Source organism: Nyctereutes procyonoides, unplaced genomic scaffold (assembly GCF_905146905.1).
Source record: "Nyctereutes procyonoides isolate TBG_1078 unplaced genomic scaffold, NYPRO_anot_genome, whole genome shotgun sequence".
Lineage (NCBI taxonomy): Eukaryota > Metazoa > Chordata > Mammalia > Carnivora > Canidae > Nyctereutes > Nyctereutes procyonoides.
In genome coordinates, this window is record NW_026575155.1 from 7,752,418 (window position 1) to 7,758,417 (window position 6,000).

Genomic DNA, 6,000 nt, shown 5'->3' on the forward strand with positions numbered 1-6,000 from the left:
TTTTGAACAGGTCAGATTCCCCAAAGAATATTCTTTGAGTTTTTGACTGGAGAATAAAAGGCCTTGGATCATTATTCTGGGAGCTAAGTAAGTGAAGAAGGAACACAAGGGTCTCATTCAGTATGCATTTTTTTCTTAATCTCTTTTTGGTGTGGAACCCTCACTTAAGGCTGTGTGTCCTTCAGTCCCGAGGTTTCTATCCGTTTTGTCCACTCCAGAGGATAAACTTCTAAACTCACATCTAGGAATCCAGTTTTTCTTGTACTTTTGACAAACCTTATTCTAGTTCTCACTTCACCCCCACTTTCAGAGGTGTACCCAGTGTTGCCAGTTCTCAGATCTTTTGAGGAATTCTCCAGTGTAAGTATGGTTGATTCTCGGTTTTCCATATTGCTTCTTTCTTCCATCTGCTTGCTTGCTTCTAAAATTGAATTGCTGTTTTCTCTCATCTTACTCAGACTTGTACCTTTAAAAAAAAAATTCCTTTACTAGTAGGTTTTTAGGAGGTTTTTAGGAGGGAGCATGATTAGATGTTTGTGTTGAATCTTCCAACATCTGGAAAGTCCTGATAACCCCTCTTCACTTAAAATTTGAAAGTTGAAATTTCAGAGCTTAGAGCCCATTATTTCTGCCCTTCCCCGAAGGAGCATGTTGACAGCCAGAAGCACAGTTGAGTTTTAAAATTCTGCTTATCTCTGTAAGTGCAAAGCTAGTGATTGTTAACATTTCGAAGGGACCTTAGAAATTGCATATTTTATCTTCTGTATAATACATGAAGCTTACTTATCAAAACGTTTTTTGCATGTGAAATTTAACATCCATGAAGCATGAACAGGTGTGCAGCATAGTGAAAGTGGTTAGTTATTGTTATTTCTGGTAGTTACATTACATTCTGTAAAGTTGCCTCTAACACTGAATTAGTGAATATGGAGTCATTGCCCCTTGAGGAAGTACATGGTTATGTTTCTGTGAACCTCTGGCTGGTCTCACCACATTTTAATTAACTGACTGATACATAACTTCATGTTATGTGTGTTTCTCATAAAGACATCATATTTAATATGTATTTTTGATTCGTGATCATTGAGCTCAAAGCCTATAATAGCATCCTAACTCATGCCCTGAATGAAGCTTATCTGATACGTTTTTAAGTGCAAGTAGGACACATCACATCCTACTTGCACTTAGGAACACTAAGACGGTGCTTCACCTCACTCGAGGGCATTTTAAACACTCAAAAAACACAAAAATTCGAAAAACATGGCTCTATATAGGCTGCAAAAAAGGCACCTGCTTTATCATGGGAGATCTGAAACAAGGCAGATCCTTGGCTGTTGGACCTCAGCTGGGAATGTGTGTATGGGGTGGCACATCTTCCACCATGTCTATACATTCATGTCCTCAGATGACTGCAGAAGTGGTGGGAGTGTCATTTGGGGGTTACAAACAAACTTAGTAGGTGAGCTGGCATATATGTGTTCCACAAATGATAGAGATCAGCTGTACATGTGAAGCCAACACCCATGTAACCACCACCCACAAGGAACTGGAACTATGTCAGTCCCTTCTCCCAGAATGTGCATTTTGTTTTCAGGAAGTTCTGATTTTAAAGGGGTTTCTTACCTCCAGTCTGCCTCTGTAATTTGATAGTTCAGGTCTTGCCTCTGAAATGTTATCTTTCCTTCTCTTTGAGTATTTAAATACACACTTAAGTCTCAAAATCAGGCTTCATCTTCTCCATTCTCTTCAGTGTGCAGCCCAGGACCTGGGTTTCAGACCCTTTACCTGTCAGTCTTATTTTTTTCTGGACAACTTTGAGCCAGTTGATATCCCTTTTATATGTGATCTCCAGGTTTGATACAGTACTCCAGGGTACACACTGAGATTAGAGGGTAGGGGTGGGAAATAAACATGACAAAATGAGGACTACCATTTCCTTGCTTGCACTCTCCTTCCAGTTGTACTATGAAATTTCATTGGCCTCCCCCCTGGCAGACTGCGTATAATCCTTTTGTCTCTACATAGTACATAGAGACGGTATGACTTGCTGACTCAGTCTCTAGAAATTCTCAAAGCTTTTCAAAGTCTGAGTTTGGATATATAATATTCCCTGTACACTAGGAGTAGAATATCCATTGATTCTCGATTATGTCCCAAGAATCGAGAAGTTTAGAAGTGCCTTGATGAGTCTGGCTGTCTTTGTTTCTTTTACCTGTTTATTCCTCGTTCCTTGACTGTGCATCTGTTTTTAACCAACAGGATGTGCTTCAGCTTTATTATGCATCTTTGTCTTTTGAAAACAAAATGGTGCTGTCTTCCTCTTTGCAGTTGAAGATCTTATTTCTCCTTGAATTTTATGACTTGGGTTAATCTTTCTTCCTTTTCAGTGAATTAAGTTGAGTTAGCAACTCTCTTCTCTCATCTTTCCATTTGTTCTTTGACTTACGTATTCATCAAACATTTATTGAGCACATTCTGTGTGCCAGGTTCTTTGCATCTCTAGCACCTAGTAAAGATGAGTAAAATGAGACCTTGAAGAAGCTTAGTTAGGGAAGGGGATGCACTCCTTAAGTAATTACACTCAGAAGATGTGTGTGGAATGAGAGGGTTAGACCTGGGATTGCAAGGAAAGGTGCACTTCTCCCAGGAAGTAGCTGAATCTTGAAGGATGTTTTTATTCCTTTAATTCCACTGTGCTTTTATACTTTGCTCCTCCCTGCTTTTCAGAGGAGTGCAATCCCTCAAGTGCCTTCCTGTCACCACTTGAATTAAGTACCACTGCAATGGCCTGGTTGCTGGACACGCTATTGGTCTGTTGTTGTTTAGTAGGGTATGCAAATCTGACTCTTGCCAAAGCCCAAGTTTCTGAGTGTATTGATGCATATTTTGAAAACTATTCCTTTTTAGCCAATGAACATGTTTTTTTTTTTTTTTTTAAACCAATACAGTGATGTTTAGAAGGTTCACAGGATGTAAATAGGATTTTTTTTTTTTTTTAATAACCCCTTTGCCTCTACTCACTAAATCTTTGGCCAGTTCTTACCTCCCCTGGTCTCTGCGTCATGGTAGTGCCCCCCACCCCGCCCCCCTCCTCCTCCTTTCTAAAGAGGTTGAACTGTATGTAAGGCGAAGGCAGGGAACTGAATCGTGCATGAAGGAGGGCAGTCAGCAAGACAGGTAGCTCGAAGATGTATACCTGATTCCTGCTCTCACTATCAGTTTCATGAGCTTTGGCATTTCATTTACTTGCTGCCATAGTAACCAGGACTCTTGCCAATCTTCCTGTTTCCCATCTTTAATTCATCTGTATGTGCATCTGGAGGGGGGATGGGCAAGATAGAAGTGGAAATCTCCCAGTAAGAGTGTGGATTTTGAAGTGTCTAAAGAATAGCAAGCACGAATGTCTTAATTTTGGCATTGTTTCCAGCTGTTGAAGTAGTATTAACCACAAGTAGTCACCTATTGGGGTTGTCATTTCTCCATTTCACATTCAGGGAGAGCTCCATTATCACTGTGAAAAAAGCAGAGCTTTTATGTTTATTGGAGTTATAGGAGATGATTGCTGAAAATCCTTTATAAACTTCAGCTCGAATCACTCATTTTTGAGATGATGAAAAGCCAGCCAACTTCATACTAGAATGTGATTCTCACCTTTGTCTGCACCTGGAGGGCTTTAAAAAAACGCTAGTGCCCAGGATTCTTAAATTCCCAGGCCAATTGAATCAGAGTATCTGAGGTGAGACTGAGGCATCTCGTTCCTCAGATGATTCCAGTGTGCTCTAGAGGATGCCTTGGTGATGCTGCCCTTCTCCTTTGCTTTACCCAAATCATGGAAGAAATGGTTGTATACAATGAAGCCTCTAGATTTGGCCCTAAATAAATACCTGCCTGATACTCTTTGACTTGAGACCTGGGAAGCAAGTGAATTGGTTAAGGAACAAAACTGCATTACAGTTGAACTACACAGAATTCCTGTTAATGTGGACTCATAAGTAACTGACAACTAGTAGTAAATTCATACAAAGCTGTGTCTCAGGTTATCATGACTTTTCTTCTTGCTCTGTGAGTTCTTTAAATTTATTCATTTATAACCTTTTGATACTGAGGCTCGTATCAGTGTCTCACTGTGGGCTAGCTGCAGGGGTCCTTTGGATGCCTACTGCATTTTGCAGCTGAAGTTGACTAGTCATCCTGCTGCCTTTACAATGGCAAATTCAACTATGCTCTGAAATTTGACTCTTTGCTATATTATTTGCCCTTTGTTATTGGCACACATTAATCTGTGCTGAACTCCGTGGTCATTGGACTCTTCTCTGATTTTTTTTTTTCTTCAGTCCTTCCCTGGGTTCTTTTTATTTTCATCACATGCCCCCAAGAATACATTTTTGTGTTTGATTTCCCAGGTCTCAAGAATCTCAGTCTTGGCTCCGTGGCCATAGAACGTGGTCAAGCTCCTCTTATTCTTCTCATCACCTTGATTTATTGGCCAGTGTGTTCTCAGGGCCAGACTTGATCCTGTACTGTCACATCTCATAGGTTGGCTCTGATTCTAGAACCAGTGATCTCAAGGCTCCTGACACAGATTTCCGGTTTTTCTGATTACCAAGGAATAGAGTAGCCAATGTAACAGCTCATGGTGCTAGAAGTACAACTGGTGAGGCTCTTTCACTAACACTGAAAGCTATCCATTGATACCTGTCTGATTATTATATTATTAAAAATCTGTATGGATATGGAGCAAATTAGTTCTAAATGTTTGAGGCATGGGTTTAGGACTTCTGCACAAAATTCACAAATTATGGCATCCATAGTAAGACAGCAAGCAGTTGGCGTAGACTTAGGGGAAGAAATCCTTTTTAAATAAATCAAAACTGAATTTTCCCGAACAGAAGTTTGTTTCTCAAACACCTTTTTATTGCTCATTGTAAAATAAAATAAAATAATAAAATAAAATAAAAAATCAGGTAATAAAGCAAAGTATAAAAAAAAACAAAAGAGTAGTCCTCTCATCTTACTGCTAGAGAAAAGCAGTAACAATTTGCTGTATGTTCATCCAAACCTTTTCTCCATGTATGTGTATATAAGTACTTCTTTTTGTTTTTGTTTTTGGTCTTTCAAAAAGAAATAGGGATTGGCCTTACATGCTGATTTTTAATTTTATTAAAATGTTTTTTATGTCTTATATAAGGATCAACATCCTTTTTCCTAAATGGCAGTATCATACTGGTTTATTCAGGGAAAATAATTTAGTGAGCCAGTCTTCTCTTAAGGGACAACTACATTTCTGTTCACTGTCCTAATAACTTTATGGTGAGATTTTTCATAGTTAAGTTCTTGTGCATGGGTATGGCAGTTTTCTCAGAGTAAATTCTTAGGAGTGGCTGTGGGATTGAAGATACATACATTTGAAACAAATACATCCTGCCATTTGCCAGTAGTATATATATAGTTGAGGGTTTGAGGAAACTGAACTCTTAACGTGCTAATAAGCAAAAAAAGTCGCCTTGAATGGACACCAGCGATGGCTTCTGTGTGTACCACACACAGTGCCCATTGATTCTGCCCCGAATATAAACTCCATCCGAATCTTCTGTTCTTCTTACCTCCTGTTAGTCCAGACCTGCTGGTGAGCTGAAGGCTGGAGGGGATGAGCCCTCCGTGAGACCCTGAGCTGGAGAGCAGGGAGTGGAGGGGGAGAGAGGGTCCTGACAAAGAATTCGGTCAGATCTGGGAGATAAGACCCGCAGGGACAGAGTTGGAGGGTCGGAGTCCGCTGAGGTGCACTGAGCCACAGAAGCACAGGAAGTAGCCTGTTGCCCCAGCTGGGGCGGTAATCCGCTCTCTCTAGCCTCCTGGTCACAAGTAGCTGCTCCTTTGGAGTTCGTGTAACATTGATGCTTTTTGCTTCAGTCTTGTGTGTGTGTTGACTTCCTTTTTAATTCGTTTATATACACATATCTGTGTTCAGGTTTATATCTGACTTTTAAAGGGCCGGGGCTT